Here is a 14763-nt window from a genome sequence, read left to right on the forward strand (position 1 = left end):
AAGTATCTCTTGTAAAATATGAGCAACACCAAATCCTTCTAAAGCCCAAACTTCCATTTCTCCTACTCGTTGTCCCCCTTGCTTGGCTCTTCCTCTAACCGGTTGTTGTGTAACAAGTGAGTAGGGCCCAGTAGAACGCCCATGAATTTTCTCATCAACTTGATGAATTAATTTTAAGATATAGGACTTCCCTATTAGAACAGGTTGCTCAAAGGGGTCGCCTGTTCTTCCATCAAATATTCTGCTTTTTCCCGGGTACTCGGGTTCAAATACCCATGGGTTTTTTGTTTCTTTACTGGCTTCATATAATTCTGAAAACACAAGTTTTCTTGAAGCCTCTTGCTCATATCTCTCATCAAAGGGTGCTATTCTATAATGTTTCTTTAGCAGATCCCCCGCTAATCCGAGCGAGCTTTCAAATATTTGTCCCACATTCATTCGGGAGGGTACTCCTAAGGGATTGAAGACCATATCAACGGGTGTTCCATCTTGCAAATAGGGCATATCTTGCCTAGGCAAAATTTTGGAAATGATCCCTTTATTCCCATGTCTTCCGGCTACTTTATCCCCAACTTTGATTTCACGTTTCTGTAAAATATATACACGAACCATTATGTCGAGCGGGTCCCTTTGGATCCATTTCACATCGATAACGCGCCCTCTTCCACCTATAGGTAATTTCAGAGAAGTTTCTTTTGAAGTGGAAACCTCAAGGCCAAATATGGCCCGTAATAATCCAGCTTCCGCGATATAAGATGATTCGCTCGCTATCTGAGGCGTTAATTTACCTACTAAAATATCACCAGTTTCTACCCAGGATCCCAACCTAACAACTCCATTTCTGTCCAAATTGCGGAGTAAATGTTCTTCTAGATGTGGTATTTCTTTAGTGATTTTTTCAGCGGAGCCCTGGCTTGTCGTATCCGTCTGAATTTCATATTTCCGGATGTGAAAAGAGGTATAAATATCTTCATATACCAAACGTTCGCTAATTAGTACTGCGTCTTCAAAATTGTAACCTTCCCATGGCATATAAGCTACTAATACGTTTTTTCCTAAAGCAAGTTCGCCCCCAACTGTAGCAGCTCCTTCTGCTAAAATTTGTCCTTTTTTAATGGATTTACCCCGTGGAACCCGGGGTTTTTGGTGCATACAAGTATTTTTGTTAGAGCGACGGTGGTTAACTAAAGGAATACTTATAGTCTTCCCACTACTTGATAAAAGTATCTTATGACTATCAGTAGAAATGATCTTTCCCTCGCGTTCGGCTATAATGGAAACCCTCGAATCTAGAGCTGTTTGGCGTTCCAATCCAGTTCCAACAATGCATTTCTCGGACCGAGAAAGCGGAACTGCTTGGCGCTGCATATTAGAACTCATTAAAGCCCGATTCGCATCATTGTGCTCAATAAAAGGAATGAGAGAACCCCCAATAGAAAAATATTGGAAAGGAAAAATACTTCTAACATGAATCTGTTCCCATGCAATAGTCAAGAATTCTTGACGGTATCTAGCCGGAACAACCTGTTCTTCCTGAATACCTTGATTCAAGGACAAAGAATTTCCTGCTGCTATCATATAATATTCATCTCTATTTGGTGATAGATAAACCACCTGTCTCTCTTTTTTTTCTTTTGCTTTCTCAGCAGATATTTCATAAAACGGACTCTCTATGGATCCCCACAAGTGATCAATTCTCGCATGAATTGCTAAGGATCCAGTAAGTCCAACATTGATTCCTTCAGACGTGTCAATTGGACAAATACGCCCATAGTGACTCGGATGAATATCTCGGCTCCGAAAACTTGCGGTTCTCCCCGTCAACCCTCCAGGACCTAAACAACTCACTTTTCGCCCATGAACAGTTTGTGTCAATGGATTCGTTTGATCAAAAACTTGAGATAACGGGTATGTGCCAAAAAAGGTCTCATAAGTAGTTATTAATAAAATTGAAGTTGAAGTTGGAGTTACCAAAGTTTGGGGAGTCGGTTTCGATTGACGTATGAATACTCTACGAATAGTTTTTTGAACTGCATGTTGTAAACGACCAAGAGCCAATCCGAATTGATCTTGTAACAGATCTGCAACCGAACGAATACGTTTATTTTTCAAGTGATTCATATCGTCATCGTCAAGTATACCCGTTCCAAATTTCATTCCAATCAAATGATCCGTAGCGGCCAATACATCTCGTGGTAACAAGAATGTATTGTTCTGAGGTATATCAAGATTAAGTCTCCGATTCATATTTCGTCGACCAATCCTTCCTAATTCACATTTTTGTTGAAAAAATTTCTTTTGTAATTCCTCGCATAAGGACTCCGAAAATACCAGGTCCCCACCTACACAAGCAAATTGTTGATAAAACTCCAAAATAGCTTTTTCTTTTGACTCAATCCTCTTCTTCTCCTTAGCATTCGGGAAAGACAAGAAAATTTCAGGGTAGGAAACATTATCTAGAATTTCTCTTAGATTCGAACCCATAGCTGATGATAGAACTAGAATAGATATCTTTTGTTTTCTACTCACGCGAGCCCATATCCTTTCTTTTTTATCAATTGCTAATTCCGATCTCCCCCCCCAATCTGATATTATAGTGCCAGTGTAGATAGAAATTCCCTTATGATCTAATTCCGAGCGGTAGTAAATACCAGGACTTAGCAATATTTGATTGATCACAATTCGGTATATTCCATTTATAATAAAGGTTCCTAAGGAATTCATTATAGGAATGTTTCCGATAGAAATGGTTTGCTTTTGCACATCGAAACCAAAAATTAATCTCGCAGATACATATAATTCGGAAGAATAGGTGAGTGATTCATACACAGCATCTCTTTCTTTTATCGAGGGTTCTAGCAATTGATATCCTTTCGCAAATAATTGAAATGCAATTTCGTGATCTGGATCTTTAATTGTTGGAAACTTGTCAAGTTCTTCTGCTAAGGCTTGATTAATGAACCTACAAAATCCCTCGAATTGGATCTGACTAAATCCGGGTATTGTGGACATTCCCTCGTTTCCATTCCGGAGCATCTTAATCTTAAGTTTCCTGTTTATCAAAGAAAAATTCCATTATCAGCTCACTCTTCATCAATCCCTCTGGATCGATCTAGCAATCATGGAATCTATATTCTGTTTACTGAATCACATGAAATTCTAGGGAACTCCACATACGTATTTCATATATGTATTTCATACATATGAATAGAGACCATTTGGACGAAAGTTCGAGTTTGCCAGGGGTACAAATGAAATGAAAATGAATTGATAAAACATTCCTAAAAAAAAAATTCTGCCACTTATACTTTATGTTATGATATTCTAATCAGATTGGATGGCAAAGATTTCTCATTTTATCTCCTTTCTATGAATGTAATAAAGCCGTAATATAATATACTAGAAAGTTTGACTTTACTTCGATTTAGAATAGCGTGCTTACTTTAATTTCTCAAAATAATTTGAGGGTTCTTTTTTATTTCGGATCGGAGTAGTATAATTACTAGAAAATTCAGTATTTCATTGTGGAATTCTAAAATCAAGTAAGTCCCTTTTTTAAGTACATGCCAATCTAGTTATCCACCTCTCCCCATATCCATGCTTTTCTTTTATCGTAATTTCACTTGGGTAGGCCAAGATAGTAAGGTTATACTCTATATCAGAGCAAATTTCCTTTTTTTATTCAAGATATTTAATTTAATACTTTTAAAAATTAAAGCATGATTCTCCATAGAGATATGTACATAAAGGGGATCTTTGGATAATAATGCTGTTCGGACCTAAAGTTTACCTATACACGGATTAAGCATAAAGTCATACTATTTTATTATGCCATTGAAGGGGGGGGAGATAATACCGATTTAAGAGTAGTTCACTACTGCAATAAAAAAAAGAGAATTCTAGTTAACGGTTCCAATTTATTCTGAATTTTGCAGCCTGTGAATAGAAATCCACTTTTTCTTCTTTTTCATCTCAATAGAAAGAAATGGGAAGTTTTATTGTGTTAACAATGTATGTTTTAAGATAGAATCTATCGAGGAGAATAATAGAAACTGGATCAAAAAAAGCAGGAATAGATTTTTTGAAAAAGATTGGAAAAAAGTAAGTAGAATTATATTCAAAATAAAAGGGGCTTTTCGTAAGAAAACGTGGATGAATACTTGCTGTTTTCTAGATTTTTGATCGGATTTTTTGGCGGCATGGCCAAGCGGTAAGGCAGGGGACTGCAAATCCTTTATCCCCAGTTCAAATCTGGGTGCCGCCTGATCAATAAAATACTTAGGTTTTTTTTATAGTGCTGATCGAATTCGATCAATTTTTACTTCGCATAAGTTCGGGCAAGAGAGTAACTGGGCCTGCCGATACTGGGTTTAGAGAAACCATACCATAGTTCTATCCTCAAACTAGGGTTAGGGTTTGTTTTGACGGTAGTGGCCAAAATGGTTATCAATAGGGGTGAGGTAGTGTTTCCTTATTCTTTTATTATATGAATTTGAATTGGTTCTTAATTGAGATTCGATTTGATAATTTTAAAATACGAGGATAAGATGTCAGAAATCTTGGTATCCAAAGAAAGGTCCCTAAGGGGCATTCTTTTTTTTTTTCAATCTAAGATTCAAGAAGGGACTCCACGAAAGAATATCAAGACTTACTAATTATTATACATTTTTTTATCGTACATCTTATGTTACCTACATACACTAAAGTAAGGACTACTTAATTTTAATTCTAACGAGAATCAGATTAAATAGGTCGATCAAAAATCAATTTAGGAGTTGTGTTATGGATAAAATCTCTTCCTCTTCATTCTTTCATAGAATGATACAAAGCAAGGCTGCAGGGTTTAGGTCAAAAATAAACATTAGGTAAGGTAGGTATCCAATAAATATTTATCTATCGTTAATTTTATGGTATATTCGGGCGTCCTTTGCTTAAAAAAAAAAAAGAGTAACAAAAGGAATAAAAAATCTTCCTATTCCCGCTTCTTCTATTCAGGACATCATTCCCGTACTCTTTCTTTTTTAAGGAAAAAAGGGCTATAGTATCGTATTTTTAATGCTCTCTAATTCTACCAGAATTCCTATAAGAATTTGTTAGGAGTAAATTCCTTGAACTGATTGATCCATGGCCTTAGGGCGGAATCCCTTTTTGACTCTGTACCCTTGATTCCACTATGATTATTGATCAATAGTAGAATAGAATAATCCCTTCATAGAAATAGGAGACATAATTTAGATGGATATAGTAAGTCTCGCTTGGGCTGCTTTAATGGTAGTCTTTACATTTTCTCTTTCACTAGTAGTATGGGGAAGGAGTGGACTCTAGGGATACTACTAATTGATTAAGTAATCAAATTGTTGTATCAATTCTTTTCATTAATGGATCATTTTGCATTAATCATTTTGTCAAACGTTATTCTTTAATCTTTTTCTTTAGTTTTGTTTCACTCCTGTAAGAAACTCTTGTATTGTAAGTTGTAATGTAAGAAAGAGCCATTATACCAATTCATAATTTCTACTAGAAATGACGAATGGTTAAAAAAAGTTCTATACATAAGAAAATTCGACTTTCTTCCACGGAACTATTCACGGCATATCACACATTTTCCATTTCCTTTTACTTTTTACTATAGTCTATTCTTAATATTATTTTTCTTTCCTTCCATGGATTCTTTGGTCAAGAATTGTCTTAGATTTTTTTATTTTGACCTGATTGAAATTAAGTGGATGCAATGAAAAAAGAAATTGAATTAGACTACTTAACTATTTCAATCTACTAATCTATTCTATGTAGATTCAAAGATAATATAATAGAAAGAATCTAAAGTGTCGTAGAAAAAACTATATGTAGTTCTTTCTACCACACTTTAAGATTCCAACCAGATCCTTTCATTTAAGACTTGGATTTTTTTTATTTAATCCCTTTTTAATTTCTTCAATGATTAATTGGAATTCCAATTAATTATTTTGGCTGACTGTTTTTACATAAATAATAAGTAAAAAAGAAGTAGGAACTAGAATGAACAGTGCAGTAGCAATAAATGCGAGAATATTGACTTCCATAACCTCTTTATTTTTTATTTTCACAATAACTCGGGATGTAATCCCATGGAGAGGAAAAAGGGGTATCTTGTAAATTCAAGGGTAGGGCTTGCATTCTGATAATACTGAATCAATTCAATATTATGAATATCGGATCTATCAAATCAATTCATGGATGAGAGTTATATTTCACGGATGAGAGTTATATAGTATAACATAGGAAGATCCTCTATCCACACTAAGACCAAAATGGGTTTTTTGATTGGATTAGGAATTCCCTCTTTTTTAATCCTTTTCTACTTTTTCTTTTCTATATCTCTAACCCACGAGCTTTCTTAATCTTCTACTTTCTTAATCTTATACAATTTCCCTTCCTTTTTCTTATAGTTATACATACAATTATGTATGTATTATATGACCAACTTTCTATGGGTCACATAGACATCCAAATAAGCAGTAGAAGTGAGATGGGGAAAAGAGGTCTGAAATAAAAAGGGAATACGATTTATGTATGGATTCCGGTAAAATACCGGTACTCTATTCCATAAGAGTGGAATAGGAAATTAAGATGAGGATGGTATCATCATAAAGAAAGATAGAGTAATATAATATCCTAAATTCTACTAATCCACATATCGTATGTGTGTCTTTCTTTATCTTTATCGATCGGGAGTAGTGAAAAAAAATTCCTATATGCCTTCCCTCCCTCTTTAATGAGGGATGCAAAATAAAAAAGTGAAGTAAGGGTGCCCTGTGGGTATTTGATCTTGCTCCCTGCCCCTTTTTTTCATGGAAAAAGGAAATATCAATTTCTCCATTCATTGAACCCTAGTTCGGGACTGACGGGGCTCGAACCCGCAGCTTCCGCCTTGACAGGGCGGTGCTCTGACCAATTGAACTACAATCCCCGCGGGGTGTATGGCATACCCATTCTTAAATAGAACCATAAGAAGATTCGATTCGTCTTTCGTACTCTAAGAAATAGACGAATCATATACTACATACCCACATATTATATTATACGTGGGTATAGTGAGAGTGACATAACTAGTATGTCGTGATTTTTTATCACTAAAAATGGATAATAATCCAGCCTTCAATAAGAAAAACTCTTTTGTTTGTAAGAAAGGAATGAGAGAGATATGGATTAGAAAAAAAAAATTTCCCTTTTTTCTTTATCTTTTATTTCTATAGATCAGACATTTTATTTTATGGAAGAAAAACAAAAGGATTTAGTTCATACTCACGAAGCCCTAGATTTTTGGTTTGGGCCGAGCTGGATTTGAACCAGCGTAGACATTGTCAACGAATTTACAGTCCGTCCCCATTAACCACTCGGGCATCGACCCAGGAAGAATTTATTCTAGGGTTTTTGCTAATCTATGATTAACCTCCTTTCATAATACTCCCTACCCCCAGGGGAAGTCGAATCCCCGCTGCCTCCTTGAAAGAGAGATGTCCTGAACCACTAGACGATAGGGGCATCACTAGACGATAGGGCCATATACAACCGCTCGTGATTATACTATAATCATAGTATGAGCAGTTTTTTGGAATTGTCAATATACTCGAAAAGTATAAATAGATCCAAAGCAAAGAGTTTTTCCAACTTTTCTGTTATGTTTTCATCTAGGATTTTTTTTAGTTGATCGTTATAGATTAATTCTCCGTGCTTCATTTAGTGTTCAGACCAAAAATGCATCCATCCCGCACTAAGTCATAAAATTCTCTAAAAATATAGAGAAAGTTTCAAAAACAAAGAACAAAAGTGAATCAATTTAGTAGAAAAGTACTCTATCAGATTCGAACCAACGACTTACGTCTTAGCACGAGATTACTCTACCACTAATTTAAAAAGCCCTTTATCGGATTTGAACCGATGACTTATGCCTTACCATGGCATTACTCTACCACTGAGTTAAAAGGGCTTTTTATTTAATTCAAAAATTAGCCACTTGGATTTCCCATTATGGGTCTACTGCATAATGTACATATTATATATATAATATATAGAGATAGAGAGAGAGACATTATGTAGAGATTGTATATGTATATATCGATATCTTGAGAGCTCAAAATAAAATTAATAAAAAAAAAACATACCCTACATAACATATCCAACTCTTCTTGGTTCAGGGTTTTCCGTTTCCGAAGACTAGTAAAATAGGCGGATTCTGGAACCCCAAGGATTCAACGGTATATGGATATGGAAAATATAAGATTTCCGATCCTAGCGGGAAAAGGCGGGGAACAGATACCCAATAGGATATAGGATCCTTGGGAGGAACTTTTGGTAATGGCCTTGATCCTCTATGCTATTTTTTATGTGTTCTTAGTTCTATTGAACTTTTTTCATTCTTTTAAACAAGAATCTAATAAACTAGAATTGAGTCAGTGGAAAAAAGGAGAGAGAGGAAAGTGTTAAATGGAGAGAGTCGACTAATCAGAGACTTTTAGGATCTTCTTTACATCAGGTAAATCTGTCGGCCCTGTCCGTTTTTTTCTTTAAGTTACGACTCTTTGCTGCTTACTTCTATCAAGCCATAGGGAAAGTCTATGATGAATTTGGAAAACTCATCTCACTCTTACTCTATGGCTCGGACTTAATGGGGAAGAAAACATCTTCCATAATTTCTTTTTTGTTCAATTCTGGACAAAAAAGAAAAGGAAAAAGGAATTTATAGGGACAGTGTTACCCCCTATATCCCCTAGTTTATATTGTAGGAATAATAAAACAATTTAGCAGTCTGACACACTTACGTCCTTGCAAAGTAAATAATTATTATTGTAGTCGTAACCGTAGAATAGGATCCTAATCAAAATAAATACATTTGGTTCAGGCGCTATTAGCATGGTAAGAAAAGATTTTTTTTACAGACCAGAGGGGCTATCTAAATCCTAAAGTAAAGGCGAGCGATCGAAGTAGAAGTACCAACGGCTCAGTGTCATGAACCTTCTCCATCTGATTCAATAAGGGGGAATTAGCCTTCTTGTCAAATGGCTATCCTTGACAAAGGGTACCATTTATACCATAATCTACAATGTAGCGGGTATAGTTTAGTGGTAAAAGTGTGATTCGTTCTATATAATAACTGAATTTGAAATGATATACTTAAGGCATCCTTAAGTTTTTTATTTTTATATTCCGATGAAAACTTTAGTTCTTATAAAGGATTAAATCCTTTTCCTCTCAATAGCATATTGAGGAAGAATATACATTCTGGCGATTTGTATCCAAAGACTAATTTAAATTGCATCCAAAATAAAAATAGGATTATGAGTACAGAGTCGCGAAGCATAATTTTGCATTGGATTAAGTATTCCAATTTTGAAAATATGAGTAAAGGATCTATGGATGAAGATACAAAAAAGTTGATTTCCAATCGTAACTAAATCTTCTTAAAATAAGGAATAAGGAAGCCAAATAGCTAAAAAACGATAGTTTTGGTTTACTAGAACCATCCGCATATTGTTTAAGCTCGGTGGAAACCCAATTCTTTTCCTCAGGATCTCTTGAATGAAATTAGGGAACGAAGTAAGTAGATTAGATGGATTTAGATAGAATTTCTATCTCCTACTCTATAAGGATCATCTAGAAAGCGGAGAGCTTTGGTTCCATTCAAATAGAAAAGCTGACATAGATGTTAAGTGGTGAGAATATCCATAAAGGAGCCGAATGAAATCAAAATTTCATGTTCGGTTTTGAATTAGAGACGTTAAAAATAATCAACCAACGTCGACTATAACCCCTAGCCTTCCAAGCTAACGATGCGGGTTCGATTCCCGCTACCCGCTCCATTCTGTATAAAAGGAGTATTCTCTTTGTCTAGACATGTTAGAGGCTTGTATTCAAGCCTTTTTTGTCCACCAGTTTCTGGTACTCCAGAGCGGAGTAGAGCAGTTTGGTAGCTCACGAGGCTCATAACCTTGAGGTCACGGGTTCGATTCCCGTCTCCGCACTTAGCAGTCTGTATAAAAGGACTATTCTATTTCTCTAGATATGGTAGAGGGGCGTATCCAACCCTTTTTTATTCATTAGTTCCCGGCCCTAGAGGGCAAAATTGAGCAGTTTGCGAAGTCACTTGCCTTCAAAAAAAGAAGGCGCAAGGCTTCTCCCTACCCTGCAGAAAATAAAAATGAAACGAAAGGGACAGTCTACCTCTCTCTTCCCTTTAAAAAAAGTTTGCCCGTTGTTTGTCTCAGTTAATACCCAATTTTTGGAGCTCTGTTGGCGAGTTCTATTTCTGCCTCCGGAGCGCCCTCTTTTTTTGAGTGGGATGCAAAGGAAGGGTAAGATAGTAAGGGATACGGCACTAGACTAACACCTAATTAATACTTAATTTAATATAAGTAGTTAAACAGTTAACTAGACTAAACTTTTTATCATAGTACTTTGATAAATTAAGCGGGCGAGCGGCGGGAATCGAACCCGTATCTTCTCCTTGGCAAGGAGATATTTTACCATTGAACTACGCTCGCTACGGTATATATTTTATAGCGTATATCCGCCTGGGTCGACCTTCTATGTCTGGGTCGACCGTTTCATTTCATTTTCTATTATATTAGAGTTTTCCTTTTTTTATTATCTGTGAATGAATATTCTAATGGGAATGGAATTTCATAATACTGAAAGAGAAGAGCTAGCAATTCGGAACGCAAATTGCGTTTTAATACGTCTCACTATTCTAATTTTTTAGAAGAAATGGCCTTTATTATTTCTTTTTTATGGGGTTAATAAATATTAACCAAATTTAATTTAAGAAATGAGAGAATTCAGAATAGCTACGAGAAAGACTAGTCCAATCCATAACGATGTACCGGAAAATACAACATTTTTATTATTTGACCAACCATCAGGAGAAGCAAATACAAGGGGTACACTAATTACTAAGACTGAGGAAGTCGCAATTAATGCAAAAACAGCTAATTGGAAAGCAATAGTCATATTTCTAATCCTCCAAGCTACCATCAAATAAAGTTGACTACATATTTGATCCCTCACTTAAACCAAAATTGTAAAAAAATACAAGAAGTAGGAGGGGTTTAATCATGAATCCATTGATTCTTCTCTTTAATTCAAATTTATTACTTAAACCGCTTTTTTATTTGGATATGGGGGTGAGAAGAGATTATTTACTCTTTATTTCACAAGCGGGTATAGCGGATCCTGTATCCGTGTATACAGTATACAGAGATATATCGAAAAGGAACTTGTATCTGATATCTTTCTAGAGGCTAATAAATCTTTTTATTTTTTATATGGCTATGTTCTATTTGTAGGAGTAAAATAAGGATTAGGCTGTGGAGAGATGGCTGAGTGGTTGATAGCTCCGGTCTTGAAAACCGGTATAGTTCTAGGAACTATCGAGGGTTCGAATCCCTCTCTCTCCTTTTGCTTATTGAATACGTTTGTTTCTTTCATTTTTTTTTTTCTGTCCCTTATCTTTCTTTCATAAAAAGGAATGAATGGCTCGGCTAGATGGAATAACCGAGCCAGAACAGAAAAAAAGTAGAACAGGTATAAATAAGAAAATCTTAGTTAAGAGGGTTCATGTAAAGAACAGGTTCCAAATCACGATCGATTCCCTTTTCAAAACCTGCTGCAGCAGCTCGGGCTCTTCCTGCATGCCATAAATGGCCCACAAAAAAGAAGAATCCTAGAACAAAATGAGAAGTTGATAACCAACTTCTAGGAGAGACATAATTAACTGCATTGATCTCGGTAGCTACGCCACCCACGGAATTTAAAGAGCCTAAAGGAGCGTGGGTCATATATTCTGCTGAGCGTCGTTCTTGCCAAGGTTGTATGTCTTTTTTCAACCTACTCAAGTCCAAACCGTTGGGGCCCCTTAGAGGTTCTAACCATGGAGCACGAAGGTCCCAAAAACGCATAGTTTCCCCTCCAAAGATAACCTCCCCAGTTGGGGAACGCATTAGATATTTACCTAAACCTGTGGGTCCTTGAGCGGATCCCACATTAGCTCCAAGACGCTGGTCTCTAACTAGAAAAGTAAATGCTTGAGCTTGAGAAGCTTCTGGCCCGGTGGGTCCATAAAACTCACTCGGATAAGCTGTATTATTGAACCATACAAAACAACAAGCGATAAAACCAAAGACAGATAAAGCAGCTAAACTATAAGACAAGTAAGCTTCTCCAGACCATACAAATGCACGGCGAGCCCATGCGAAGGGTTTGGTTAAAATATGCCAAATTCCGCCAAATACACAAATAAAACCCAACCATACATGCCCACCAATTATATCTTCTAAATCATCTACACTAACAATCCACCCTTCTCCACCAAAAGGAGATTTTAGTAAATAACCAAATATAACACTGGGGCTAAGGGTCAAATTGGTAATTTTTCTTACATCTCCCCCCCCAGGGGCCCAGGTATCATATACACCGCCAAAATAAAGAGCCTTGAGTACTAGAAGAAAAGCACCTAGACCTAACAAAATTAAGTGAATACCCAAAATTGTAGTCATTTTATTTCTATCTTTCCAGACATAACCAAAGAATGGAAAAGATTCCTCAAGAGTCTCGGGTCCCAGAAGCGCGTGATAAATGCCACCGAAGCCTAAGACTGCGGAGGAAATTAGGTGAAGTACGCCAGATACAAAGTACGGAAAAGTATCTAGAACTTCCCCCCCTGGCCCTACTCCCCAACCTAGAGTAGCTAAGTGTGGAAGTAAAATCAACCCTTGTTCATACATGGGCTTTTCTGGTACGAAATGGGCCACTTCAAATAGGTTCATTGCTCCGGCCCAGAATACGATTAATCCGGCATGGGCTACATGAGCTCCAAGCAGTTTACCGGACAAATTGATAAGTCTGGCATTCCCAGCCCACCAAGCAAAGCCGGTGGTTTCTTGGTCACGACCAGCTAAAACGAAAGTTCCATTAAAGAGCGTTTCCACGTGGTAGAACCTCCTCAGGGAATATAAGATTTTCATGAGGCTGATCCTGAGCTGCCATCCACGCACGAATACCCTCGTTTAAAAGAATATTTTTGGTGTAGAAAGTCTCAAATTCAGGATCTTCCGCTGCACGGATTTCCTGGGAAACAAAGTCATAGGCACGTAAGTTCAGAGCCAAGCCAACTACGCCAATAGCACTCATCCATAAACCGGTGACGGGTACAAATAGCATAAAGAAATGTAACCAACGTTTATTGGAAAAAGCAACACCAAAGATTTGGGACCAAAAGCGGTTAGCAGTGACCATGGAATAAGTTTCTTCAGCTTGAGTTGGGTTAAAAGCACGGAAGGTATTTGCACCATCACCGTCCTCAAATAGAGTGTTTTCTACGGTCGCTCCATGAATAGCGCATAGCAGAGCCGCACCTAATACTCCGGCAACTCCCATCATATGAAATGGGTTCAACGTCCAATTATGAAATCCTTGGAAGAAAAGGATGAATCGAAATATCGCTGCTACGCCAAAACTCGGCGCAAAGAACCAACCAGATTGCCCCAGTGGATAAATAAGGAATACAGAAACAAAAACAGCAATTGGACCAGAGAATGAGATTGCATTATAAGGCCGCAATTGAACAGACCGAGCAAGTTCAAATTGGCGTAACATGAAACCTATTAGTGCAAAAGCCCCGTGGAGAGCTACAAAAGTCCATAGACCGCCTAATTGACACCAACGAGTAAAATCTCCTTGTGCTTCGGGCCCCCATAGTAGCAACAAAGAGTGTGCTAAACTATTGGCAGGGGTAGAAACTGCTGCGGTTAAGAAATTACAACCTTCCAAATAGGAACTAGCCAATCCATGGGTATACCAAGAAGTTACAAAAGTTGTCCCTGTAAACCAACCCCCTAAAGCGAAATAAGCACAAGGAAAGAGCAATAGGCCAGACCATCCTACAAAAACGAAACGGTCCCTTCGTAACCAGTCATCCATAGTATCAAATAGATCATTTTCTTCTTTAGGAATTCTACCAAGGGCTATAGTCATAGTGATCCTCCTATTCAATTACTTCAACCATTTCCGAGCACCTCATATCACTTTCCAAGGCATATGATAGTTTTATTATCTGTGGACGATTTCTTTGTCGTTCAATGCCCTTTTTCAATGGTCTCGAAGAGAGAAATTTCCCATTTTTATCTATGGAGTCACAGTCACAACCGAGGTCGTGGTAAATCCATGAATTTGATTCGATTTGTTTTTCTTATACTATTTGTTTTTCTTATACTATAGAAATAGAAATAAATTGTTTTTCTTATACTATAGAAAGAAATAAACCTTTGAATTCAGCATTATTCCAAGACTCCTATTTCAAAGTCTATCTTTTAAGGGAAAAATGAAAATAAAAGTAACCCTTCTTTTCCCATTCCCTCTCTATTGCATGGGTGGAAGAACTAAAATAGAGGATTCTGAAAAAAAAATGGACCTTCGAAATCCAATTTTATGTGTAGCGCAAAGGAGTTGCGATTTCTTCTTATTCCTATAGAACATCTAGTAACAAGAATATGAAATCGTAAATAGCGAAAAATTCTTGTCTTGCGCGGTCTAAGTCTAAGGAAATAAAAAAATTCGCTTATACAATTTCATCTACATCGAATTTATATATCAGAATAGCGGATAGAGGCATCATTAAAGGAGTCAGGTCTACTTACTTTATGCTTCTTTCCAATTTTATGGTGGATTTGATAAGAACCCTTTTTGCTTTCTTGATAAATAATCGACAAAAAAGCGTTTTTTTTTATATAA

At 36.7% G+C, this 14763-nt stretch overlaps 4 non-coding genes across 4 annotated transcripts; 2 read left to right on the forward strand and 2 right to left on the reverse strand.

The window, feature by feature from the left end:
- Positions 1-4193: 4193 nt before the first annotated feature.
- On the forward strand, positions 4194-4264 carry TRNAC-GCA (transfer RNA cysteine (anticodon GCA)). The gene has a single exon. It is a non-coding gene; the product is annotated as a tRNA-Cys (tRNA).
- Positions 4265-7308: 3044 nt separating this feature from the next.
- TRNAY-GUA (transfer RNA tyrosine (anticodon GUA)) lies at positions 7309-7390 on the reverse strand. Its single transcript has one exon. It is a non-coding gene; the product is annotated as a tRNA-Tyr (tRNA).
- Positions 7391-7897: 507 nt separating this feature from the next.
- Positions 7898-7969, reverse strand: TRNAT-GGU (transfer RNA threonine (anticodon GGU)). The gene has a single exon. It is a non-coding gene; the product is annotated as a tRNA-Thr (tRNA).
- Positions 7970-11344: 3375 nt separating this feature from the next.
- TRNAS-UGA (transfer RNA serine (anticodon UGA)) lies at positions 11345-11432 on the forward strand. Its single transcript has one exon. It is a non-coding gene; the product is annotated as a tRNA-Ser (tRNA).
- The last annotated feature ends 3331 nt before the right edge of the window (positions 11433-14763 follow it).

This window comes from Aegilops tauschii, unplaced genomic scaffold, assembly GCF_002575655.3.
Source record: "Aegilops tauschii subsp. strangulata cultivar AL8/78 unplaced genomic scaffold, Aet v6.0 ptg001295l_obj, whole genome shotgun sequence".
In the NCBI taxonomy this organism is placed as follows: domain Eukaryota; kingdom Viridiplantae; phylum Streptophyta; class Magnoliopsida; order Poales; family Poaceae; genus Aegilops; species Aegilops tauschii.